This window comes from Corvus cornix, chromosome 1A (assembly GCF_000738735.6).
Source record: "Corvus cornix cornix isolate S_Up_H32 chromosome 1A, ASM73873v5, whole genome shotgun sequence".
NCBI classification, from domain to species: Eukaryota; Metazoa; Chordata; class Aves; order Passeriformes; family Corvidae; genus Corvus; species Corvus cornix.
Genome location: NC_047057.1, coordinates 53,582,998 through 53,610,174, shown reverse-complemented (window position 1 = coordinate 53,610,174; position 27,177 = coordinate 53,582,998). Strand labels below are relative to the sequence as shown.

The 27,177-nt window shown below is 41.7% G+C and overlaps 1 long non-coding RNA gene across 1 annotated transcript in view; it reads right to left on the bottom strand.

Annotated features, from left to right (window-relative positions):
* Positions 1-27,177, bottom strand: part of LOC109146094 — an 81,427-nt gene that overhangs the window by 4,685 nt on the left and 49,565 nt on the right. Inside the window, exon 5 of the long non-coding RNA XR_005604641.1 lies at positions 1,219-1,677. This is a non-coding gene — a long non-coding RNA (uncharacterized LOC109146094). The remainder of the gene's footprint in view (positions 1-1,218; positions 1,678-27,177) is intronic.

Below are 27,177 nucleotides of genomic sequence, written 5' to 3'. Positions count from 1 at the left end.
TCAAACATGGAAGAAATTCCCCATTTTCTAATGTTCTTAATGAAAAACTGGGATTTGCATTACAAAGTACTCTGCTTTGATAACTGTACAGATCCATGAAAGCAATTTCTAGTCATTCAAGCAATTGTATTATTTTACCATTTGATAAGTGAAGTATTTGGATTTTTCAGATGGATTTTCAGTGCTAATTTTTCACTTCAGTAATTTAAGAAGTTAATTATCCAAACCATTGCTGAACAAACCATTGTAGTCAACCTAATAAAATCATTTCTCTTCTCAACATCCACTTTTCATTGTGAAAGTGAAGCAGCTAGGGAGAAGGAAGAACTGTTTCTGATCAATTTGAAATTAAAGTATTCTTGATTAATACTTTTTACAATTTCTGTTACCAGTAGGTGAAGACATCAACACAGCAAAAGCTCTACACCTGGGCTTCTTTGAAAACCTGATGCTGTTTTTTGTGGCTTGCATTCTAAATAATTTAATTAGCCTTTCAAAACCCTGCTAGGATCACTTTGCATCTTATTTTATTCATTTCCAGGCTGAAGATGACTCTGTTTGTGCTACAGGAGCATTGGGAGAATAACATTCTCTCTTGTGTCTAGTGGTGTGATTCCTCATGTTATCCAAGCAAAGACACATGCAGTAATAATTCTCCTCCTGCCCTACCCTGATCTGTGGTCTGGCTCAACTACTAACTAATCTCCAAAATCAAGGGAAAGGCTTTGTGTATTTTTTGCCCCTCTCAGTCTTGGTCTCTGCCCTTTTACCACAGTGCAGCCTCTGCTTTCCCTCTCTGCTTTTAGTCGATAGCAAGTGTTAAGAAAAAAGTTCATTATTAAGCATGCTCCCACTTCTCATTCTCCTTGGGACCTCTAAACATTTTCATATCATGCAGATGTTACTGAGAAGCATTTAAATCTAATCTAGGTTCCCAGAAATGCATGGGGTTATTTTTACATATTTACACCGCTTTTTATAAAATAGTCTTTCCTACGAGTCTGATCTTTGAGTTGGGGAAGATCTGCTTTCTTAGCAAGAATGTAAGCAGTCTTGAGGGGATGGGAAGAGAGGATTTAGTAGGATTAGGTTGTAATTATCTCATCCCCTCTTTAGATATCAAGCTGAAGTGTTTAATTTAAGCAACTTGTTGCTCTAAAGTCCTATCAAATCAAGAGGGATGAAAACAGAACATTCAACAGATAGTTCACTTCTTACCTTGACTCAATACCATCATTTCAAAAAGTAGTAGCTTGGAATGCACCTCCTTAGCCAGGTCTCCAGCTGATGCAAATGGTGGGTACCTCTCTCAAGGCTGGTGGAATTGTATCAGCTTTTGCAACTCAGGCTCTGTCCTTGCAAACTTTGCTGTGGATGAGATTGGTCCTCCTCATTTTTACTCTTCTCAGTCAGGGTGTTTTTGCTCCACCGATGCAATTTTCCCTCTCATGTATGGTATTCCACATTATGATATTCCAAATTCCCAAGTGTCCCTGAACCTGACAAAAGTCTAGGGTAACGGCTCTCCTTCGTGTGCCATGACCAGATTTCACACACCTGCTGGAAAAGGCTGAGGCAAACTCGGTGGCAGCAGAGGCTTGTTTAGCCCATGAAGGTGAGGGGCTTTGGGTGCAGTTAGGGCTAAGACTCAGTCTTGAGGTTCTCCTTCACAGGGTGCTGTCAGAGAGGAGATAAAAGTCACTATATGCAGGGCAGAAAAAAAAATGAAAGGCCTCTGAAAAGAATTTGTCACAACTTTGCAACCAGCAGTGGTAATGGTTTTTGGTCAGGGATTATCTCCATAGTTCTGTAAGTGAAGGCAAATTTTCCTTTCAAGGCACTGTATATTTCGTTATTTAATCAGGCGAAATCATTCCTTCGCTCCTCACCCACAGTTAGATCATGGCACAAAATTAAGCACAGCCTTTAATTCCACCTTTTCTTGCCTCTCTGTTTGACCTAGACTTTGGGGAGCCATTAAGTTGTCTGAGATATTGATTTAATAAAGGCAGGAGAATTAAAAAGGGCAAAGAGACACCTGACTAATTGGCATTTCCAAGAGTTTTTTGCAATCAGCCAGTGGGGGTTTTATAAGGTATGAAGTACTTGCTCTCACATAAATTTCTTCCACATTCTTTCTCTTATGTTTGCTTGGTAAACATTCTGGAATAAAGTTCACATCTTCTTCTTTGTAAGCTTTATACTTGGGAGGTAATTGAGTTGGCTCTTTGTTATGAGAGCATGTACTCATTTAATTGCACATATGTGTCTGTGAACACACTATCCCTGCTTCTCCCCTAAATTTGATTTGGAATGAATCCCACAAAAGGCTGTTTTCCAGCATTAATGGATAAAAGGTCTTTACCAAGGGGAAAAGTATTCAAACACTAAATTTAATAAAGTTACGTTTAAAAGTTGTTTCTTCGCAGGAATTCTCTTTGAAAATACGCAGTTTCAAGAATAATTATTTTGTCCCCACTGTGATTCAAGTATCTTCTATTGATTTTGTGATTTGTAACCAGTCAGTTCTTATTTTGGAAATATGGCATAATAAGATAGCAACTGAGTGACATATCAGTGACACATTTGTACTGTTGTCAGAGTTACTTGTTACATCCTGCCCTGCCAGGCTGTGTAGTAATGCAAAACCTTGGGAAGATAAGATCCTTACAGGAGATGAAAACAAACACTGTGGTAATCTTTTTCCCATTTCTGGACTTAAGGTGCTGGTCTTAAGGTGGTGACTCAAGCAAGTATTCATCTTCAGCATGCTGCTCTCAGGAATAGCAGAGCAAAGTGCTAGGAGGGAGGTGATATGAGGGCCTGCAGATCTGTCCCTTAGGCTGAGTAGTCACATTACTCAAAACATGTTAAACAGCATAGATAAGGTAAACTATACTTTGCAATGCAGTGCGTCAGTTTGATAGATGACTGTCCTGTGGGCTTTTTATCATTTTCCATTAATTTGGATTTTATTGTATGCCAAGACTTAGCAACTTATTGTTATGAGCTGACAACCTGATCTTTTTATTCAATTTCTGCTTCGCATTTGTTTAACACTAAGTCAGATAAAATTGCCAAGAACTGAGTTCTGCTTGAAAAAGGACGTCAAGATTAGGGTCAGCTGATTTCTTTGTTATTCCCTGGCTGTTAAAAAAATGCACTGTTCCATTTTCTGGAGAATTCAGTGTCATTCAATCAAAGACCAGTCTCTTCAAGAGCAGCACATTTCCACGTTTTCCATGTCTCAGGTCACCAATAAACTGGTTGCTAGTTGGAATTAATTAATTAAATAATTGGAAAGTGGTATTTTTTGAAGAAGATGAGGATCATCTTTTATAGTAGTCTGCTCTGGGTTATAACTATAGGATAGGCTATAAGGAGAAAAATGTTTATTCGTGTCTCTCTTTCAAGGTGTTGGGATTTATGTGCTAGACTAGATTCATGCCTTCTTTGAATCCTGGCTTACATCTGAGTTCTGTATCCATGGTCACAAAATGGCTACTGCTGAGGTATGAGTAATAAAGCAATGGCACAGGTTTCTTTTTTCAAGGTTTATCCAGGTGGAACCTATCAAAATTTTGCTTTATAACTTCCAACTTTGACAAAGAATTGGAGTTTCTGCAATATTTCACCACCTCTAAAGTGTCTACTGTATATGGAAGTGGTTTTAATATTTTTTTGCTCAGAAGTAAACTGGAAACCGACATTTTCAGTCAAAGATGATGTCACAAAGTGCAAGTGCTCTGAGTTGTATCACAAAACAGGTTTCTTTCCTCCTGAATTATTTTCTATGACCACATTTCTGGTTTAATTTGCTGATAAATTTTTGATATGCATAACAAAGAGCAATATCAGCCAGCTGACCTATACATGGACCTGGCACAATTCGGGAAATCAGTTTGGGAATCACTGCCTTGCCTAGACAGAGAAAAAAAATTAGAATTGTGATTTTATACCCCACCTGAGCAGCCCTGGGATGGCATAACCTCAGGACAGCAGGAGAGGCAATAGAGCCCTCCAGAACTCATCTCAAGGCTGCAGGGTCTTTTCTTTCTCCGGGACTCATTTTCATAAGCTTGATAAAGCTGTTAATAGTGATCTTGTGTCAACTGGCCATGGCTCTGTTTTGTCAGAGGAGGCATCCAAAGAACAAGATTTGTTCTTCCCATCTACAGTGACTGCAGAAGGGCCAAGACAATCCAAACTAACAGTGACAGCTTAATTACAGAGAATATCAGACCTTCAGGTTCCTGAAACCCAACAGTTTTCATCCAGAGAGTTCTGAAGATGGGAAAGATGCTTAGAGAGGGAAAATCCACAGTGCATCACTGATTTTGACGGATCAATGTCAATTCACGTCAGCGAAGAATCTCGATCTTGTTCAGTGCTATCAGTACCAACATGGGCATACAGTAAGGACTGACAATTCAGAACACAAGGCAAACAGAGGGTCTGCTTATCTGCTAGGCAGTGCACACCTTGTAATTTATGCAGTGCAAAGCCCAGTAACAGAGCTGGGGAGCCAAGTACTTCCTGATAACCGCGCCTCCTGGAATTGTGCAGTGCCGCGGATAATAAATCTCAGTGATGGCACAAAGCTAAGCTGGGAAAAAATTAAACCAGCCACTCGGGCAGCTGAACAGCCATCTCAACTGTGCTGATTCACCCAGAATGATGCACTCCACGGGGTTTTCACCGCCTAAACAGATGTTCCCCTAGTACAGGATGCTTTCCATTTTTGTATTGTTCATGCTGGATTTGTGTGTTGCAGATCAGACCTTCAGCTGCTGTAACCAGACCTGTCTAGTCAAAGGCTGTCAGGACAAGGCTGATGCTCCCAGACCCCGTCTCCTGCTTCCGTCTGCGGTGTGGGCTCCCCAGCTGCTGGGGCTCTGCCAGCTGCATGGCGGCCCCAAGCTGGAGCAGGGCCACGGCGCTGTGCAGCATGTGGCACTGTGTCTCCAGACAAGCTTTGCTGGGAGGCGTGTCCCAGGTGTCAGGAACATTCCCCCAGCTGCTGATACCCACTGCTGGTGACGGTGGGGTTGCACAGCTGATTCCATGTGGCCTTGGTGCCCTGAAAGTCAGTGTAGCCCTGGGGGTGGGACAGTGAGAAACACCCTTTGCAATACATCCATGCAGATATTGCTGCCTAAGCATCTGCTAGTTTTATTATTTTGGCTCTCCAACACCCAAGTTGATCATGCCCAGACAGTCTTTTGCCCTGCTTAGCTCTGCAAAGAAGACATAGTCTTTTTTAAATTTTTTTTTTAACAAGTGGGCAAGCGGGGCATGCTGAAACAGAAGAGAATGAAAAGGGAGGGCAACAAAATTACTGGGCAGGTGATATTGCTATGGCTCATTGAATTTATCCTACATAATCTTTAACTTTCTCTTCATCTCATGAGAATGATTTTGTATTTCAAAATTTCACAGAACAGCCTGATATTTTCCCTTCACAGATACTATGTTGGATCATTACTGAGAGGTGGACGGAGTAGAAGAAGATCATGAAGTTTAAATTTTAATGCAAGTGTGAGACTACAATGCCAAGTATGCTGAAATACTAATTCCTGTGTGAGATTACCACTGCAATACAATAAATAGCATCAGTCTTTACTCAGTAGCAATTCCAGATTTCTGTCCATTTAGGAGCAATGCCTTTTAAATCAATAGTATAGTCTCTTCTTGCTTTGGACTGTTCTGCTAGATATTAGAGAGGTCTAGTCTGCTACACTAGAGATTAGAGAGAGTTAGGTCTGTTAGGTCCACCATAGCCCTATACAGAGCATGTGGGCAAATATAACCTTCTGTTAGTGGAAAGTGCCAGGCACAAATTCTGAACAAAATGTGAAAGTGCTGTTCTTAAACTTGGCAAAACATACTGGAAGGTATTATATGTGTGAAGCCAAATGAAGATCTATATGCTTAATTTTGGAAGTCAGCTGAAATGCAAGCTGAAGTCTCACCCCTGAGTTTCAGTGTCATGAGAAGAAGGATATGCCACTTATATCATATAGAAGAAAGGCTGAAGTCTACACTGAAGTGACACTATGAATAGTCAGTATTTAGTAGCGGCTATCATACAGTGAGAGATACTGGGATTTTCCCTAGTCTAGATATGGGAGCTAGGAGGACTTAAGAGAGAAGTAAGTGGAGCCTCTTAGAGCACCCTGATCACTGGCAGATGCTGCCTCAGCTGGTTGCCACTGTAGCACTAAATGCAAGCTGTCAGCGTCCTGTCCAGGGGACTAATGTGCCAGCATGGCATTTGTTATGAGGCCAAGGATTTTGCTAATGAGATCAAGGTATGAAGTTACTGTAAGATGAGGATTAGACCATTGACACCTCTGCTTCTGCTTTGATTATTAAACCATAGGGAGGGGTACTGTGGGGGAAATTTCTTGCACACAGTATCAGTGGAAAGTCTCTCTTCCCCCCTACTGCATTAGATACCTTTCTGGCTTCAATGAATCCTGAAACTCAAAGAAAGACCTGACCACAACTGCAAGGACACATCTGCTCTGTACTGGAAGCCAAGGAAAGCCATTAATCATTCAAGATTTGCTGAAGTGTTTATGAACTGAGCACTCCTGAACCAGAACAGGCTTTCTAGAGAAAGGTAAGTTTTCTTTTGTTGCCTTCTTTATGGAAGTTTTTTTGCACTAACATCCAATTTATGTAAGTTCTTGATGCTCAGCCTTTCTGTAGCCATCTCCTACAGAAAATGGAACCTCCTCCTACTGTGTAGTGATAACAGTAAGGGTAGCACTTGATGGTACCTACAAGACTGATGAAACGAACAGTGAATAACAGTATCTATGAGTTTCCTTCATGTCCCTTATTGATGTGACTGGCATATAAAATGTTCAAAAGGGATATTGGTCTTTATAAAAGACAGCCTTTTTCTGTGAGAGTTCTTGTAGTCTCCTTTTGGTTTAAAGAAAAACATAGAACTTCTTTATTAGTTGGAGGAGAAAGTAAAAATCATCATAGTCCACTCAAGTGAATATTCTGGAGAACCAAAGTTTCCATGTTATTATAGGAAGATAAGCAATGTCTTTCTGCAGTGTGCAGCAGGACTCTTATTTAACTTACAATAATAGAACTAAAGCTCCTTAGAAGTTATTTTTAGCAGTGGATATTTAACAAGGTTCTTCTTACATAATTATATACCTAAGCTGTCCAACACTGACAGATGCTGACACGTAGGAAATTATATAGTAAAGCCAGTGACCATCTTCCATTAGAAAGGCAATTATAGCTATACATTCAGAGATTTTTAAACCCAGGATAGGTTATGGTTATCCTCTAGTCCAACCTCCTGTGTGACACATCTACAAATTTTATTGCAGTACCTCATGAATTTTCCTGTCCATAATAAAGGACAGCTTTTAGTCTTTCTGTAACTACTGTGAGATAGACAATTCAGTTCATTGTATTCAATCCTTATGTCCTTCACAGTTTAGAGAAAATATATGCCCCAAACTTGAATTTTGTCCAGCTTTGGCTTCTACCTAGTGGATTTTATTATGCCTTTTACACTAGATATGACACCTACAGTTACAATTTTCTTTCTCATAGTTGTAATAGTTACTCTACCATCTGGGTGCCTGTGAGCTGTGATCATATTACTTCTTAAACTTCTCTGGGATAAATCAGATTAAACTTCTTTAGTCTCAGTCTGATTTCCAGACCACAGATCATTCTTGTAGCTCTTTTCTGAATCCTTTCCAAATTTTGAATGCGTTTTGTAAAGTTTGGATGCCAGAACTGCATGTGGTATTTCAGCAATATTCTCACTAGAGCTATTCACTGACTCTTTCAAACTCCCCTGCTTATTTATCTAAGGATCAGAATTGCTCTGGAGGGTCATGTTCAACTGATTATCTAATGTGACCATGAAGTTTTTGCAAAGTTAATTGTATCTGAATCGCTGGTTGTAGCTTAAAGTGTGACATAAAGCTTTTGTTGCAAGATGTATGACTCACATTTGGTTCTGAAAATGCAATTAATAGAAATGACAAGGAATTAATCCTTATAACAAAGTTGTTTCCCCATCACTTTTATCATCCTACATCCCTTTTGTGTTGTCTCAAACTTCTACCACGGTTGTTTTGGTTTTGTCTACACTGTTGGTATGTGACAGAAGTAGCCGACACAAAGAATAGAACCCCCTCTAGACTCCAGATGGAACACCTCGCTGAATGAGAGTGATTCTGCTTAAAATACTTCTAGAAACACGTTCATTAGACAGCTTTTAAGCCATTTAACACTAATGGATTGTTATGTGGGAGGGAGTTAAACACCTTATAAGATCTAAATATTTTTCCTTTTTGCATCTACTCCTGTCAGCCAAGCTGGCAATCTTCACCAAGACAGTAATCAAGTCCTGCAGGTTTACAAATGTTATTAACGACTGCTGTTTAACATCATCGCTAATTGCCAGTGGAACAGTAACTATCAAGTGAGACTGAATATATCGTCTTGCTTCCTTCTGAATCTAAACCAGAAACATTTGTCAAGTACTTCTCCATTTCCCGCATTATGAATGATAATTTTGCTATTCTTTACTAGTATTGGATCTGTCCCATACAATCCAAAACCAGCTCTTCCACCTGAAAATGATGCTTCTCTGGAACTTGTTGAGAGAATGTATCTGTTTCAACTGTAACATTGGCAGAAAACCTTCCTAGTTTGGTAGGGGAATTGCAGGGAAGGAGAAAGCGAGTCCTACTCTGGAGATGCCTGATGTCAACTTCTCAGCTTTCTCCAATTCTGGTGGGAGACTGTCTGTGTGGGGGCTTCCATGGTGGGGTGAGGCGAACAGACATGCTTGTACATCGGTTCACATGATGATTCTAGCACATTGGCTGGATATGTGCCTTCCGATGGGTTTCCTTTCAGAGCAAAGGCCCCAGATGAGGCAGCTCCCCCAGAACTGGCTGAGTGCTTCAGCCTCCGTCCCACGCCTGCGTCACGTGCGAGAGCTGATCGATCTGCCAGTGCTTAGGAGGTTTCCCTGGGAAGTGCATCCCCAGGTTCAAGTCCTTGCTCTGATTTGGAGTGGTTCCCTGGCCGCCAAGCTGCACCGGCCATTTCTCTTTCTTCCAATGAATACTTAATTGAAATCAGCTTCAAATCAGACAGAGCAAGAACTTGAATCTGCAGCTCCCTTTTATCTCCCAGGAACTTCCTAACCACTGGACTGCATACTCTCATTCTCTGTAGCTTGGTTTATATGTAATTATTTACATGAAGTGGAGAGGTTCCAAGGAGATGGGGGCAGAACTGAGAGAGAGTTAACTAAAGGAGTGTGGGGGGCAGGGAGAAAACCTGGCCATCCCTGGCCTTCTGGTGGAGGAGTCCAAGTTGCTGTCCCTCTCCTGTCTGGCTGGGAGCCAAGTTTTCCCCTCCAGAGGGGAATCACCGAGGCACTGGCCTATTTGTTGCTTGGCCCCTATTGTCTTTCCTTTCTGGGCCTTATGTGTGAAAGTTTTGGAAATACAGTGGTTTTGTTCTGGTATGTAATGAAAACAGATTTTAAAAACTTAAAATAAAAACCTCTTTCTTATTTCTCCTTCTGAATTATGAAACAAAAATTCTTGTTTCATGGCCAGCCCCGAGTATCAAATCTGAGAGGCAGAACTTGCAGCAGAAAGACCTATGAAGTCAAACCTGACAAAACCTGATTATGCATTCCTTTGCCATTTGTCAGCAGGCTCTTCTCCCTAATAGACAGAGACTTTTTGGACTATGCTCATGCTTAGGTTGAGGTATATTCTTTCATTCATCCCCTTTAATCGTGCTGTGGAAACACGGCTTCTATCATTTCAGCCCAGTCTACTTCCACACCTCCATGTTCCCAGCCTTGTGCCCGGTCTCTTGCTGAAGGATAGATCAGAATATATCACAGAGAGTTGTTTAATGAAACACAAATCAAATCTGGCCCTTCTGTATGTTCACTATGCACCAACCATCTGGTTCAGACATGCACTTTCTATTTGGAAGTGCTACTTTTAGGAATCTCTCTGTAGGTTGTGGGGGACAATGCTGCAGGAGGAGACACAAGATGTGGAAGAGAAACAGCTTGAGGACACCATTCTTCCCATTGATGGGTGTTGGCAGGCCAGGCCTGTGGTGCATATTCACAGCTTTGATGCACTAAGGCAGGTCAGCTCGGCCCAAAGGTGAGCCACCAGCTCCAAAGCCACTGACTGGGATGCTGAGTAAGCACCCATGGTGCAGCACTTTTCACATCACCATTGCAGCTCTTGATGTAGTGAAGTTGGATTTGCACAGTGAAGAAAGAGTTCCTATTGCCAGAAACTTGAAAAAGGATATTTGAGGGTCTCTCAAAGCAACACAAACCATCCTATGCAGTGGCTTCACTGACTTTTGGGACTTTTCATTGTAGGTTACAACTTTCATGTTTCACACTGCAGTAACCATTAAGGCTGCAAGTCTATTCCTGTCTCTCTGTATTTTGAAGAATACCAAAGGTTTTCAAAGGTATTCAGAGTGCTGACAGCGCTGCTCTACCTTGCCTATAGCAGAGACTGAATCACTGTGCTGAAAAACTTATCATACAGAGGTGCCCAGCAGCAAATATCTGCAATAGGAGCTGCATCAGTTCTTTCGTTTTGATTTTCCCCCCTGCTTTATTCCTTCCCCAGAGTCTCTACTCTCTTCCCAAATGCATTCTTCTTGCTTATCCTTGTTCTACTAAATTGACTTGTATTAGTCTATTTAACTGAATTTTCAGTACCACACACACCTTTTGAACACTTACTTTAACTATGTCAAAAGATATTTTTCTCATAAAAATACTTCTTTTATTTTACATGGCTGATAAGGGTATAGAAATAAAATTGCTGAGTCAACCTTGACAAGATGAGTTAAACGGAGTTTTGAGTCTACTGTGAAGAAGCTGCACTAAAAAGGAAAAGTTGTAAGATCATATTTCTTAACTGCAGGGCCATTTTCACTCACTGAAAGAACTAGATGGAGTTTTCAGTTTGCACTAAATAAAGATGGTTACAGTGAATTCACTGTAACTCAGTATCATGGAGTAGGGAGATTGCCATGGATGACCTACACTGTTAATCTTGAGGGACTCTTTTTCCTTCATAGTTATTGTAGCAATGCCATAAATCTGGCATTGCTTTGAATAAATGCTGGTATAATGCTCTGGGCACAGTAGGTGGTGTGCATGATCCTTGGTGACAGGGGTGATATTATCGTGAAATCCATCTTGTCTGGGCCTGTCTCACATCCCTAAACTTTCAGGACTGGTAGCAGGTTTTGCTTGGAGACAGTTATTTTAGCAGCAACATAGAAGGGTTGCCTTGTGAAAGCTGCCCTTATTCTCAATGTCTCCATGCACCTTCAGTATAGTGAGTGAGTTATGCTGCATCCAATGCAGAACGACTGGAAATCAAACCAAACAACTCAGACTTGGAGGCTGATGATTTGGTTCCAGGCATTGTTTTATTACAGAGGAAGAAGCAAATGAAAATTTCACTTTTGTGCTGAAGGCATCCTGTAGCCTGGTTAGTAGAAACCTTCAGTGCATAAATCAAAGCTTAGCTCAAGCAGAAGGTTAGCTTTGCTATTGAGTTTTAATATTTATAAATGCTTTTTGCAGCTTAAATTATGTCAGCCTCAATATTTATGGAACTGTGGAAGTGCTGAGTCAAAAGCATTCACATTAATAAGGAAGTGCTGGGAACCACTGGGCTGATGCCAGTGTCGACCAGTGTTATTAAGCTAAGAAGTTCTTTGGCATGGCTGAGCTAGGGAAGATATAACCAAATTTATCTCTTGTGGATAGTCATTTGATTCATGGCTTCTGATTCATGTCTTTGTCTTGGACTGAAACTACCAACTTTCTTATCAACCAGCTAAGAAAAACTGATTTTTTTAGAAAGGTTTGACCATATTTTCAAGAAGGGCCACTCATTTATCAGGAATGTATCTTAGTAGCAGCCAGTGCCTTACTGATACGTTACTGGTTTGCATCTTGCTGGACACACCTCCTCTGACTGGTGAGAGTTTAAATAGTGAGATTTATTTCTCTGAGGCCCTGCACAGATTAGTGAAGCACTACAGCTGCACTCTTGTACTAGGGGGTACCTGGTAGAGATTGAGTGGTCACAACTCTGCCTTTTTTCCATGTGGTGCTGCTGTGAAGATTTGGGATCCTGGGCAAGTACAACAGTTAATTTGCTTTGCATGTCCCCAGGTGGTGCACTAAGAGAAAGATGTCTCCCATGTATCTTTGGCATTTCCTCATCAGAAAAACATAAGAATATGAAGAGAAGTGGTTTCACCAGCGTAGCTTTATGTAAAATAAAAATTTTAAACATAAAAAGTGACCCTTTTTCATTGTTGCTGGTGATTAATATGGGATTTCTTCCTTGGCATGGGAGATGTCTATTTACTTATTAGGGTTGCTATAAAGCAGCTGCAGTTTCTGGGTGACAGGCAACTTACTGCTCCCTTTTGGATGCACCTCCATCATTGCCCACATGTGTTTTTCAGCAGTCACAAAGCTTTGTGGCAGGATGCAGTAGAAGGTATTATTATTGCAATTTTGTAACGCAACTATGGTCACACATGACTGGGACAGATGGAAGCTCTCTGAGGTTTTTCTATTAGTGTTTTGAAGGTGGTATACTCCCTAACCTAACATACTCTGCATGTCTCAGCCAGAAACATCCAAATGAGAAATTAGGAATATCAGTTTTACCTACCAAAGCTAACTGAACAACCATTTAAAGCAAGTCTTACTGGTAACCACATGGATATGTCTAGAAAACCACATTCACAAGACGACCCTGAAAGGCTCACTAAAACCTCAGGGGTTTGTGTTTGTTTTCTTTTTCCCCAGTGGTACACAGCATTTGGCTGAAGAGGCTTGAAAACACTGTGGGTTTGGGCCTTCTTTACACTTAATACATCCTCGGGTCCCTCCACCCTGCCAGGAAGTTCCTGGGCAAATAAACTGTGTGTCAGATGAGCAGGGAAAGAGCATAAACTTTATTGTTATAACTTTTAAGCAGAGATTTGTTTGGGAAGGGAGGAAGCCCAGTGTTCTGGGGAGAACAAAAAAGAAGTTTTGGTGAAGTGGTATTTGCCACAATTACCAGGGAAGACTTCTGGGGTTGGATTCAGCTGTTGCGTGGATGGGTGCAAGTACAGGCTAACTGCTGATTACAGCAGAGTCGTGCCAGATGTGTATCAGCCTATGAGAATATGCAGTTTCACTTACAGCCTTTTTATTCCTGCTCATGGCAGGCTGCTTTTTCTCTTCTTTCAGCTTTCTCTTGCTAATGTTTGTGATGAACAGTCGTCTGCTCCTTGTAATTGGAAGGCCATTACAAGCCATGGATGCCATTGTTGCGGTAAACCACTTCCTTCTCATGGCTCTTACGTCCTTGCTTTGTAAGAACCGAATAAGCTCTATTTGGCATCTGAGAATAGGATAACATCAAGCTTCTGCATCTGTCCAACTGAGCATCTGCAGGGTTTATTGTGCAGATGCATTTAACCTGGCCTGGCACCAGGAACATTATCTCTGTCCCTAGAATGGCCTGGGATGCAATTGGATGTCAAATCCCCATACATTACACAGACTCAAGCAGACTACTGCAGTTTGCCACAAGCTTGGATTGTCTACTCACTTTAAAAAGAAATGCTAGGATTTTGCTTTGTGAAACTCATCACACCCCTTACAATGCAAATCATACAACAGAAACATAGAACGGGCTGGGTTGGAAGGGACCTTAAAGATGATCTAGTTCCAACTCCCCTGCCATAGACAGGGACACCTTCCACTAGATGAGGTAGCTCAAAACCCCATTCAACCAGTGTTGCAGTGGCTAAGTCCACTTTACACCACCCAAGTTACCCTAAAAGTGATCTCTCCCTACAACGCTGTGCTAGAAAGTTCTCCCTTTGTCTAGATTCTGCTGGTCACTGGCCCTCTCCCCCTGCCCATTCCTTCTCCCATTGGCCCTGTTATGTCACTCAACCTTGCCTCTGCCCCCTAGCCCTTAGACTATTGGTTTTGGATGCTCTGCCCGCCTTTGGGAGCTTTCGGGATAAAACTGGCACGGGCGTTCAGTTCTTGGTTCTTCTTGCCTCCGTTCCCTTCGGGGGTGCTGCCATTAAACGCCTCGGAATTGCACGCAGAGAACCCCTCTCGCCTCTCTGTCTCCAGTTCGTGCACAGACTGTGTGTGTGAGCGGCTGTTCATGACCACCTGCGAAGGTGAGACTGTGTGCACACGTAGGTGCTGGCAGAGTGTTGCCTAAGCGGTCCACGAGGGACCCAGCAGGGACAAACATGCCCTCCAAACATGTCCACCAAAGCTCTCATTCAATAAACCAGGCCTTGAACACTTCCAGGGGTGTGGCATTCACCACTTCCCTGGACAGCCTGCTCCCATGCTTGACAACCCTTTTGGCGAAGAAATTTTTCCTAATACCCAAACTGAATCTCCCCCAGTGTGACTTGAGGCCATTTTCTCTTATCCTATTTTCTGTTACTTGGCAGAAGAGACTGAACCTCACGTCACTAAAACCCCCTTTCAGGTCCTTGTAGATGAGCCATGCTGTGAGCTCTGTGCTGACAACCAAACAACCCAGTACACAAATGCATCAGAAGAGAGCACATCAGCTCCCTGGCCCTTCAAAGCATGGGCACAAGCCCTTGAACAGAGTTTGCAGTGACACAGGGACTCACCCAGCAATTATAAGCCCATTTTACTGAGTTGCTCAATAGAACTTCAAAACATTAAACTGTCTTCTAAAGACTCTTTAAGAGCAGTTATGGGCTGCTCATGTGGTCCACAGATCACAGCACAAAAGCTGTGCTGCTAAGATAATATTTCAGTTCCCCAAAACACAAGTGACAGGGATACATCAACCTGCTGAAGGCTGGTCAAGCCTCAAAGACCATTCGAGTGAAATTAAATGACACTAACGCTTTGCTTTGGTTCTCGGCAGGGTTTATCTCACCTCCCTGATTTGTGGAAGGGTTGCATGAGTAAGGAAATGAGGCTGACATAAATGGAAGATCTGTCCCTGGGTCCCAGTCAGTGTTAACTATGTTGCCCGCACTTGAGTTTCTCCCTTCCGGTTCATCCATCTTGAGTGTCACCTTAGGCCAGGCAGTGAGGTGTCCCTCTCCTTCATCACATGGCACCCCTGGGGCTCACTCTCTCTTTCTAAATCCTGGGAGAGCTGAATCACACTACTGATTCCCTGTAGAGCATGGAAAAGTGTTCCTGCTAGTGCTGGGCACACAGGGAGAGCCCTGGCAAGACAAGACAGGGCTGCTAGCACTGGAATGGCATTTGTGCGTGTGCACCTTCTGACAAGGGTATATTGTAAGGTGATGAGTGGCCCTTAAGTGAGCAGGACCCTGGACCAGTCATCCGTAGCTAAACCACAACTGATTATAACTTACAGAATGCAGTTTAGAGGTAGCACTTAATTTAATGGCATGTGCTAATTGTTAGTCATGTTGACTTTACAATGCAGGCAACATTTCATTGATGCTCTTAAAAAGAAGGGTAAATAAAAGGCAAGCATAAAGCCCAATGTAGCAAGACTAATTCTGCAGAATGGGTGCTGGCTTTTTCATTTCACCAGTGGAAGTCTCTAAAATAAACAGAACAACCAATTTAAAGCAGATGCATGGAAGAACAATCAGGTTTCGTCTCTGGTTTTAATCTTTTTAAACCACAGTGTTTGGTTCTCAGAGCTCAAAGGAACTGCAGACTGAATCAGAAGTTTGCTATAAGTTAGCAGCTTGGAGGAAGCAGATTTGTGGCTGTATAACAGGGAGAGATGAAACATCCCTGTTTAAATAGCTAAATTATAATAAAATATGCAAGTGATGGAATCTGGAGACAAATGAACATCCAGAGTTCCTGGTTGTGAACTTGTTATCAGCTACAGCTTGGGGACAATAGAGCAAAGCAGTAAATGGCGAGCTCAAGCACTGCTTCTTAAGTGATGAAACAGTAAATTCACAATTTTTTTTGGTAGTTCCTATCCTGTGTGCCACAAAAAATGAAATGTGGAGTAAATCAATGTTGTGTGAAAACAGGGTTTTATGACTGAGGAGTAGTATGATCACATTTTTACTTCTCTTGGTGATTTTTGGGAGGGACTACATAACAAAGTAGCAGATACAAAAAAAGCCCTCTGGAAAGCCACATGGGTCTGATTTCCCATTTCCCTGCCCACTGTGTCATCATTTACCTCAGAGGCTTTGCATAACTGTGTGTGACTACCCACAGCTTCTGATCTCGTGAGACTGAAGTCATTCTTCAAACAGCAGTCAGCTTTTAAGGACTTGGTGGAGGGGGAAATGATGCTGGGCAGGACAGCTAAGCTAAGACAAAGAAATGTTTTTCAGACAGGGGAGAGAATGCTAGAAATTCTCTGGGGACCGGTCTTGTGACACTGCTGCAGACAAGTTTTCAAAGCTGTGGGTGAGGTGGGTGCCTCTTGCCAGCCTTGCTCAGACAAGCAAAGCAAAGCAATGCAGGGGTGCTTACCTGTGTGTGTTTGCACAGGGTTACCAGGACACTTGCTGAGAGCATAAAAAACCCAAAATGGGGCTGGAGGGAAGTTTCACAAACTTATTGCAACCTCGGTAGGGTCATCTGTTTTGGTTTGGTTTTCTTTCATGCAGCTTGAAGTGAAAACTTAGACATTTCCCCACTGGCAAGTGTGAGCTTCAAAATCTTTAAGACTAAATCACCCTTGGTCCCAGGCTTCATTGCAGAAGGGCTGTGACATCCCATTGCTTGGTGTGAGGGTGACCAACCACCTGTGCTGAGGAGAGCACCATGGGCAGAGGGGAGACAGAGATCAGGCTGTGCCCACAGGTGTTGCCCTCAGCAGCAGTGCCCGTATGGATTTGGAAAGGCAGGTTATTTTACCTCTCTTTGCCATGTTTTGTGTTGCTGATGCGGAATCTCCCAGATACAGGGGGAGATATGAACGAGAGAGGCGATGTTGTGGCTGCAGCAGGCAGGGAGGGATGCAGCTCAGGAGAACATGCCTAATGCAATGATAAGGATTGGAGTGCTTTGTTTTAAGGTAGGGTCTAATCCATTACTTAGCAAAAGTGTTTTCTCTCATTTTGCAGTCTTCCTCATGTTTCTGCTTCCTTCTTTGCCTTTTTTTCCCATTATGAGTTATTTATCTTTAAGTAATTTCTCTTAAGGGCCCCTGTAAGTAGGCATTATGTAGCAGTAGAATCTGCAGGCATCTATGGCATGGTGCCTGGTGAACCACCACTAGAGCTCAGAAAAGACATCTACCTTGTCATGTTCACTGAAGGCTTGTATCCTAATGCAAAAGATCCGACTGATCTTTTTTCTCCTTGGATTTACAGTTCCAGACTGTGAGATCACAGGACAGCCTGATATTTGTTAAAATTTCCAAATGTGGAGAGAGTACCTCCCTCCCCCTCTTGCTACTCACATATGTGTAATTAATTTGTGTTCACAGCTTCCCATTCTGATCTCCAGCCATTTTTTACAACGGCCGTCCTCCTCCCCCTTCTCCACTCCTTATGTGTAGCTTCAGCATGCTTTGGTCTATTTCTGTGTAAAAACACTCAAAAACAGCACCAGAAATTATGAAACCACTTAAGCCTTCAGATAAAAAAAAATCCAGAACTGTTTATATTCACAAATGTCACCTATTTAAACAGTTTTTGCAACTATTGCTTCCTCTGGTAGCAAGTTTAATTTAAAAAATTTTGAATTTAATTCCAGAAGGATAAATAGGACAGCAGATATTTACAGAAGAATTGGACTGTTGTTATGAAAAGAGAATTTTCTCCACAGCCTTCCAAATGGGATCTAAACAACATCTTACAAAAGACTAAAACAAAATCTATCAGTCCAGCACAGAAAAAACAGAACCCCAAGCATTCTTGTAATAACAAAACACTACCGATAAACAGACTAAAGACTGCAGGGCCATTTTTCTACCCTCTATTTCTGCTGTATCCTATTAAGCTCTTTCTGCAGCACAATGAGAGTCAGTGTTATAAAATGGGCAACTAAATTCTGCATAATATATGTTTAAATGCATTAATTAAGAAAATACATGTGCTTTGCTGGTAGAAAAGAATCTTAGTCCCTAAGAAGCATAGAAGAAAGGTGAAAATGTGGGATGATGAGCAAGTTGTCCAGCCCAGAGCTTGCATGCTGCAAGCCTGTCCCTGTAGGCTCCCTTTGAAACAGCAGAAAATGCTCCAGTGCTGGCAGGAGGCAAGCAGCCATGTGGATGTTTGCATATTTTGATGGACGTGATGACAGCCTTGGCAAATGATAGGAGCTTTACCCTGAGTCCTGCTGAGAAATACCAGTAGTGAAGGACTACAGTATTCAGATGCTACATGAATTCATTTCTCATCTTCTTTAGAAGCAATTAATGCAACTAAAGACAAGCCTGTCTTCCTGGTTAGGTAAAATTGGAAGGAGAGTAAAAGTCATCACAACTTCCAAAGCAATGGGGTGCAAAAGCAGTTTGCACCTTTTCCTGGCTACAGCAAACTGCAATGATTTATTGATGGATTCCACCCCCATATTTCAATGTTAAATTCAGTTTTCTGCTTGTTTTCCTTCTCTAGGAACTGAAGTATCAGACTGATTAAAATATGAGAAAATATACAAGAGATGTTTTATTTAGGCAGCTCTTCTATCAGGAGAGAAATAAATGGAAAAGAAAAACAGTAAAAAGTCTGACAATTTATCATCACACAACTATGAGCACGATGATACATAAAAATAGTTTGACAAAAATTAAAATGCCCTTTTATCCCTGGTGATTTTGACCACTTGCAAAGTCTTTAGGCATCCATAAAGTGTGGCCTTGTCATTAACCCAATGTGCCTTTGACAGAGAGAGGAGTGTCTTCATTGTAAAGGCATTTGACCATCTTACACTCAGGGCTGATCCTTGTTGCACCTCATGACATCATTCCAAATGTTTTAGTGGTTACCAACTGTTTTGCTGGACAGTAAAGGAAGCTGATCAAAGCTCAGCTCCACAGACATGTTGATGATATCTACTTTTTGTAGAGCTTCCCCCTAACCAAGCCCTGCATTCTCCTCCAGAATCAACACGGGCATATGCGCCACAGGTCTGCAAAAGGAAATGGCTTTGGATTATTTTTTTTCCAAGGAACTACCTTGCTCTGAACATATCTTTGTCCTAAGCACAAGAACTAAGTGCTAAATATTGCAGCATGACACCCTGCTTCTGCTGGAACAGACTTCACAAAGGGAAAGGAGGGCCTTGGCATTCTGTGCATTCCTTGTTTGCAGTCAGGTCAGCTTAAAAAGATAAAGTGCAATCTGCTGCTTGCTATCCGTCATGAGAAATGAAGCCTGATAACTTCAGAGTGATGTTTAGCTTGTCATTCTTGGGGCATTACACTGAGTTAGGAGTGCTAGAAGAAGGGATTTATTTCCTTCTCTCTCTCTTACCGTAATAAGTCTCAGATTAATAATGCTGCAGGCTTCAAAGTCTGTTTTGTTCATGGCTGCTGGCTGGGGAACGGGCAAAAACAAAGATCAGATTTACAATGATCTGGGCATTAAATCCCTTCAAAAAGTGTCTTTTGGCACCATGGTGAAGAGCTATTAATGGCATTCCTGGATGACTGCAGAAAAATAACAAGTTTTTATAAATGGCTATAACATCTTGGATTAGCTACCTGACAAATAGGTGTTTTCAGTTGATTTAGGTCCCAGATCTCCCTTCTGCCATGGCCTTTTTCCATTGCTGCTTTATAGGAGCATAAAAGGGAATCAGGACCCAGTTTAAATGGGAATGAGGCTTTTGGGATGCAGCCGCCTTCTTGGAAAATAAGGCAGTGTGGATCAACCATGCCCAGAAATAAATGGGAACCAGCAGGTGCAACATTTGATTGCATCTGCAAATACAGCACATTAAAAAAAAGAAAAAAAAACAAAAAAAAAATGCCAAAAAAGTTAAAAATTCTAGAGAAAAAAATAGTAGGTGAAGCTGGGGACTCTGGCTGGCTCAGAGTAAAAAATATCTCTCAGGTGTGAGTATCCGAAGTATAGGAGCAGGCTGCTGTGTTAACCTCACCACTTGCTAATGGCTGACCTTCCTGGAAGAGGACCACTCGCTGCTTTTCCCAGATCAGTCAGACAGAGTTTTAAAAATCATCCTGGAGGTTTCATTTTCAAGCTTGCTTGAGTTCTTTTAACTTTAGAGACATCATTCCTTGTGTCTAAATATAGGGAAGTGTGTTGCAACATCAAGAACCGTTTGCTGAAGCTTTTCCTGTGACTCACACGTGTGCTGTTTAGGTTACTACATTCATTGCAAGTGCCTGCTCCAGACAGAAACGGCAACGAGGGTTGCTTAAACCAATTCAAACTTTTCAGCTTTGCAGAACATCATCCAGCGTGTTGCTGGGGTGTTAGGTGCTGACTCTGGGAAGCATCACTCCCTGCTAACAGGGCAGTGAGGGCAGTACTAGGTATGCCGGTAGTAGTTTTCTGAGTAGACAGATATTGAGAGCAAGCAAGAGAAGTGGGTAGGGAATGAGCTGTCTCAGAATTTAAACCTTTCCTTTTATGTTTTGCAGCATCCAGAGATTTCAAAGCCCTCGGGGATAACCAAAAAGGAAGAGGGAGCAATATCATGCAACTCCTTCCTTTTTTTTTTTTTAAATTCCCAAATGATGCTGGCCAGGCAGAGCAACCTTTTCATTACAGGAAAAACTGAATTTTTGAATGTGATCTGTGTACATGCAGTGAAACAATTTATTACCAAAAAGCACATGTGGTCCAACAAGCCAATTATTTCAGCAGAGGACACATAGCAGACCAGAGTAGTCACGGGAATTAGGAAATTAGGACACAGTTCAGAGGGGAAGTTCTGGTATTGCCCGTGGCTGAGTGACAGCAACTGGGAAGAGCAGCCTAAGGTCACAGAATGGTCAGTTTTCTAAAGAAGGACATGCCAGAAGCACAAAGCCAGACAAGACTTACTGAGTGCACCCTCAAAAGATTCTCTGCTGCAGGAATTCTTAGTGGGGGGTAAGAAATTTCTTGCCTCGTCTTACTGGAAAAGGTGGGAAGCAAGGACGTTTGTGGGAATAAAATGCACTGCCTTGATCTGATCATTCCCTCATGTCACTTGTGGGTCCTGTCTAATCCTTTTCTCTGGCAATATTGTTGTCCATCTGTGTTTATTTCTACTCTGAGTGTCCCATCGGCTTTTAAATTTGTGGATGTGCTCCAGATTCAGTGATGAATTTGGACTTTATGATATTTATATCTCCACCCTTCCTTGACTGTTGCATAAGATTTCATGCTGGAAATTTTAACCCCAGGTTTTTAAAGAGTTGTCATTGATTTAGGGGAGGAAAAAAAAAGAGAGCTTGCTTTCTTTTAAAAATGTAGAGAGGAATAAAGTTTAGGAGGTGATTAACTTTTAACTGTTTTCAAGAGAGCTCACAGACTGTGAGATCTGTGAAGTATGACAGGATGAAAACATTTTCCTATGAAAGTAAGTTGTTGCAATCAGGAAAAGAAGTGTGAAACAAACCCCAAAGGAACATGATCCTGAATTGGGGGAAGCAAATCTTTGACCCATTCCTAGCAAATAAAAATTCTGGAGCTGGTCTGTTGTTTGTATATTAGGTAGCAGAAGAGAAGAGAAAGTGAATGGAGATGGTGTTTTCCAGATGAAGTATGTCCATGTGCCAAGACAGTCTCTCTTCTGACCTCAGCTGCCCTGCAAGGACACAGTCCGTCCCAAGCAATTTGTGCTACTGCCAGCCATGACTGCTCCAGGGCCCTTGGCAGCTTCCCTGAGATACAGGTGGAGTGGGGTTGCCCAAAAGGAGACTATCTCCCTTTCCTTGCAGCTCCCACTGCACCCTCTGTGCTCCTGGTCCTTTGGTGGCGTCCCACACCCCTGCAGTAGCAGCTGCACATCCTCCCCCCTACCACCCACCCCAGGGCTGCAGTCCCGGTTCTCCTCCCTGAGCAATCAGGGGAATGAGCTTTTACTCCTGCAGGACCATTAATCATTTCTTGCACTGAAGATAGATTTAGGAGATGAAACCATGACTAGCAGTTACAAACTTCTGACTGAATGTTTTCATTCTTAGGCTGTCACAGACCTCTATTTTTAGTCAGCTGGAATAGTGGCAGGATTATTAGCATCAGTAATTTCTGGTGTTTGTGATGCATTTTCAGAATCTTACCCAAAAGGAAGAATTCCCAAATGTTTTATTTAATCTATTAAAATAATTTAGTGAAGTTGACCTTTCATTTTTAATTTTTATGATGTTAAATTGCCAAAGCCAAGAAAACCACCAGCAATATTTATTTGGTTGCGCTTTTTTTGGTGGTTTTTTTTGGGTTTTTTTGTTATAGTAGAATATTGCAAGAATCAGACTGATCAACAGCAAAGAACAGGACTTTTTTTTTTTTAACAGTACTGAGCAAGTTGCACAATAGTTGGCATCCTTAAAGGGACTGAGCATACTTCATCTGTTAAAGAAATTAATGAAGTTTAGAGCTTAACAGTACTTTTGAGGATCAGACCTTGTATCTCTCTGCTTTAGTTTCCTTGAAGTTAGTTGCACTTTGATTAAACTCTGGGGTTTCTTGAACTTGACTACATCCTAGGGGCATTACAGGAATTCCTCTGGGATGCAAAACACCTGATTGCTTTTCCCTGAACAGGGGCTGACTGGCGAACAGGGGGTGAGGAGCAAAACAAGCAGCTCCACATGGCATCAGCTTTCCTACACAGGGTTTTTGTGATTACTCACCTTTGTGCAATACATGGTGTTTTACAAATGGTAAACACTCTGCAAGAAACAGATTTTTGTTGTTATCTATAAAGGCAGAAAGAGAAAAATGGCTACATAAGTAAGAATTAAGGATTGAATTATTGCAGCCAGATTTAATGAGAATTTGGGTCTCTATCCTCAAACATATTATTTAGTTGGATCTAATTCTTAGCTCCAGCTGGATGAAACTGTGTTTCTCCTATAAAGCTCCACATTAATTTAAACTCTGGTATAATCATACCATTTTTTGAACATTTGGTCTGGCCCAGTGGATAGTCAGTTGAAAACTCCCATTGAATCCTAAGAAATCTTGAAGAGATGGTAAGATTTGCAGTGAGAAAATGATGACTAATTGACACCCAAGTCAGGTAATCTGTTATTTACTAGAAAAATAACATAATTAAAAGGAAAAAGCACAAGAGAGCACAAGTGTGAACATGTGGACATGAGTCTGCACTTGATATTGGAGTGTTTGTAACTTCCCCATCATTTTTCATATGATTTCCAAAGCAGAATAATTATACTTAGTGAACTAGACACAAGGAAAATATGATGCAAAACACAACAAGCAAATATTTTAAGTTAAAACTGCTTTTGCTTGATGTCTCATTTTGCTCTCAGTATGGCAAAATGTTAGACAAGGCAGCTGTCAGTAACAAAATCCTTGCTCATAAAATGGACCGATTTTCCTCTGACTGATGACTGATGTGTATTTCATGCCATTAAAATTCCTTCTCTCTCACTTTTTACTTTTTTGGCTGACTTTTTTTTTTTTTTTTTTTTAGATATTCTACCATGCTAGAATCTCTGCAGTTCATTCATTTCAGCTGCAAAGACACAATGTGATTGTCATGTGCACTCCTCTGTGGCTGGTTGCAGGTGCACAGCCTTTCTCCAGTAACTGTAAGCAAGGACATATTTATTACAAAGCAAGACTAAGTTATTCAAGGAACTCCAGTAAAAACATTAGTGACTAGCTCAAAACCACTTGAAAAGATATGTGATTATGAGTAGATGCCTTTTCTGGAGCCACAACTTCAAGAACAGTTTTGACATAACTTGTGCCATGTGGCAGCATTTACTACAGGCAGAAGGCATTAGAGGCAACATTCTTGAAAGTAAATCCAGAAGTTCCTTCCAAAGAGTCCCCTTCCAACCCCACTGATTAGGGGGGTAAATTCTCATCACACACTTTGCATTGACACCCCACACTGTTGCTTTCACTTAGATGTGCAGCCAGCGCTTTGCATTGATTGCATTTCTGCAAAGTGCTTTGCTGGGAATGGCAGAAGTAAAAACCCAGCAAATCTGGAGAAGGAGCCAGGCTATTGAAGAGTATGGGCTAATGTCAAAATTATTTTCTATGGCTGCCCCTCCCTCTTTGAGGGAAATATAAAGTAGCAGCAGTAAAATTCGAAGAATCAGCAGCAACACATAGGTGCATACCAGCAGCATGGGTATTTGTCATCTATACATCAGGTGCTTAAAATACCACAAGAGACAATGCAGAAAACAATGCAGAGGGCTCACTGTTAATCCAGACTGTGGCTTCTTCACAGTTCACTGGCACTGAAAGGAGCAGCAGAAATGCCGAGGAAAATGTTGTCCACTAGAATCACAGCTTCTGTTTTACAGCCCAGGGTTTATGGGTTGCAAAACAGGCACAAAATTTCTAGCAGCAATTCAAATCACTTAGAAGTCGTTACAACATTCATACCAAAAATAATATGGGCTGGTCTACTTGGAATTTAGTTAAGCGAAATAGAGTTTTCATTCCACACAGATTTTTAACAGCGGTTTCAGAAGTCTTTCATCAGGCAGGTCCACCCCACAAAGCAGGGCACAGAGCCCTGGTCAACTTCTGAAACTCTGATCTGACTCCATAGAGCAGCATAGGGATGCATGAGGGTACTGGCTCCTGTCCCAGATGCAATATAGATGGCTGCACCCTTTTTTGAAGCAAGGCCAGTTACTAATTATATAGCATTCAGCTCTGGAAATAGGTGTCTCAGGGCTCTTTGCCTCAGTACTCCCTGCTGGGTGTAGACAAGTCTTAAATCACAGCAGAACACTGAAAAGGCACTGACTCTTGTGTTGTTTTTTTAAGTTACCTTTGAAATCATGATGGGTGTGTGTATCCTTCAGTTTATTTAATTTTCCATTGAAATATATTGCTTGAGGTCCTTCATCTTATCACATTGTCCCTGTCCAACAGATGAGTCATCAAGGCTTCCTGTCTAGGAAGCAAATGGAACTCTCCTGATTCACAGGCACCCTGATGTTGCAACGAGGCACATAGGCAGGTGAGCCATCACAATAGCAGATCCAAGAAGGAGCAAGGCCACCCAGGTAGGAGAGGAGAAGCAGGGCAATTTGCTCCCAGTTCCCTCTTTTCAAGGTTAGAGAAGGGACCAGTTCCTTTTGCTGCAAACCACCCTCATATAAAGCATGACCCAGTTTCAACTTTTGCTCTAGGCCTCTGCACGCTTTCCTTCTCTGTAGTTGTTTCCCCATTTTTATTTTTTTTTCTGATTTCCCCAGGCCATCAGCACACCCACCTCAAGAAGGAGGTCTGTGGGCTGGCTGAGAGAAGCAGTGCTCGTTGCCAATGCTGCGTTAAGCTGTGCTGCAGGGCTGGGGAGGGTCCTGCCTCAGCCCCCAAAGGCTGGGAGCTGGCTCAGCTCTTGACATCTGTTCCTTTTCCGCAGTAATCACTGGGAGGGGCCTTTGCATGTCAGGTCCCCTGTTACTGCTTGCAGTTTTGCAGTGTTCCCACACACATAAGCTATCTGATTATTTTAAGGGCATTCACACATGCAGTTCCTACATTGTCTTTTATAGTGTGAACTTTTAGTCTAAGGGAATAATCTGTCTAAAATTGCTCTCAGCTTTTTACCAGTGGAGCTGAAAATACTCCTTGTGTAATTGACTGAAAGATGCTACATTTTCTGCCATTGTATTTTGCTTTCATTGGTAAAATGGCAAAATTATCTTGATTCTAGTTACACAGTTACTGCTGCCACAACATTGGCTTTGCTCCATTGATTTTACTTATTTATTCCTATGCCAATTGTTTTGGGATTCTGTTCAGTCAACAAATTTCTGACACTGAATTTCTGGTCATTTCTGCATAGTTTACTACTGAGTGTTCTTCACTAGCAGCTTTTGAAATTGCTGTTTCTATTGTTGAAGCTGTTTAGATGGGAGTTTTCTCCTTCCCAGCCAGTGTTCTCCCTCAGCTCAGTGATACAGGGAACTCCTAATCCCGTGTCTCTGTCTCTGACATCACAGCCCATTGCCATGGCAATGTCTGAGAGCTGTGCAGCCAACAACCTGGTTTTCTGCAGGAACTATGTATGTGAAAGGATGAAATCAGAGGGAGCATTAACGCTCATGGGCTGTGCACTCATGCAAATGTATGAAAAAAAAAAAGAACTGTGGAAGAATGCAAAAGCCAGAAACCCAAAAGTTACTTGGGTTTTGTATTTAAGGTGTGGGCTTGAAGCCGAGAAAAATTCTACTTTGTGTCTATCCTAAATTCCTAGCTCTTGGTCTTGTGCTGGACCTGGGTAGCATGACTTTATCCAGCCAGCATACTGCCAGTGCCTTCTCTTCATGGATATTAAACTGCTGGTTGGCTTGGTTTGAGGTTGTTGTTATTCATGACTTTCCCGTGCTTTTCCCAGATTTAGATAGCTGAAAGCCAAGAGAACAAGGCTCAGAACAAGGCTCCTTGTCTTTTCCCCTCTAGATGTTCTGTGGCCTTAATTTTCTAGCAAACAGAAGAAATCACTAGCCTCTGGAATGGTTTGTTCAAATGATATTGCACTTTACCTTTCTTCAAGCTTTCTTCAGGTTCCCACTGAATTGAAAATATTCTGTAATGTACTCTGATTTTTAAGATAATTTATTTTACGCTGCACTTAAGTGTCCTTGTCTGAAAAGCACTATCTGTCATCTAAGGCAAAATGCTTTTGCTGAAACCTGCCCTGTTAGAACAGAATTTCCTTTGTTAAACTGCACTGATTTAATTGACTGTGCTTAAATGAAACCTATTGCAATTAGCAACATCTCATCCATAGTTAATTTATAGAAGGAAAGTCTTTAGTCACTTGTCATTTGGACATACATTATGATAGTGGAGCTGATTATGTATTACGGTTTCCTGATTCACAATACAAACTAATGTGCAATCTTTGAAAAAATTATACTTTATTTTTGCACTTGTGAAGAAGTCTTTGCCTCTAGGAAGCTATGGAAAAGGGCAAGAAAACACTCTATACTTTTAACTCTC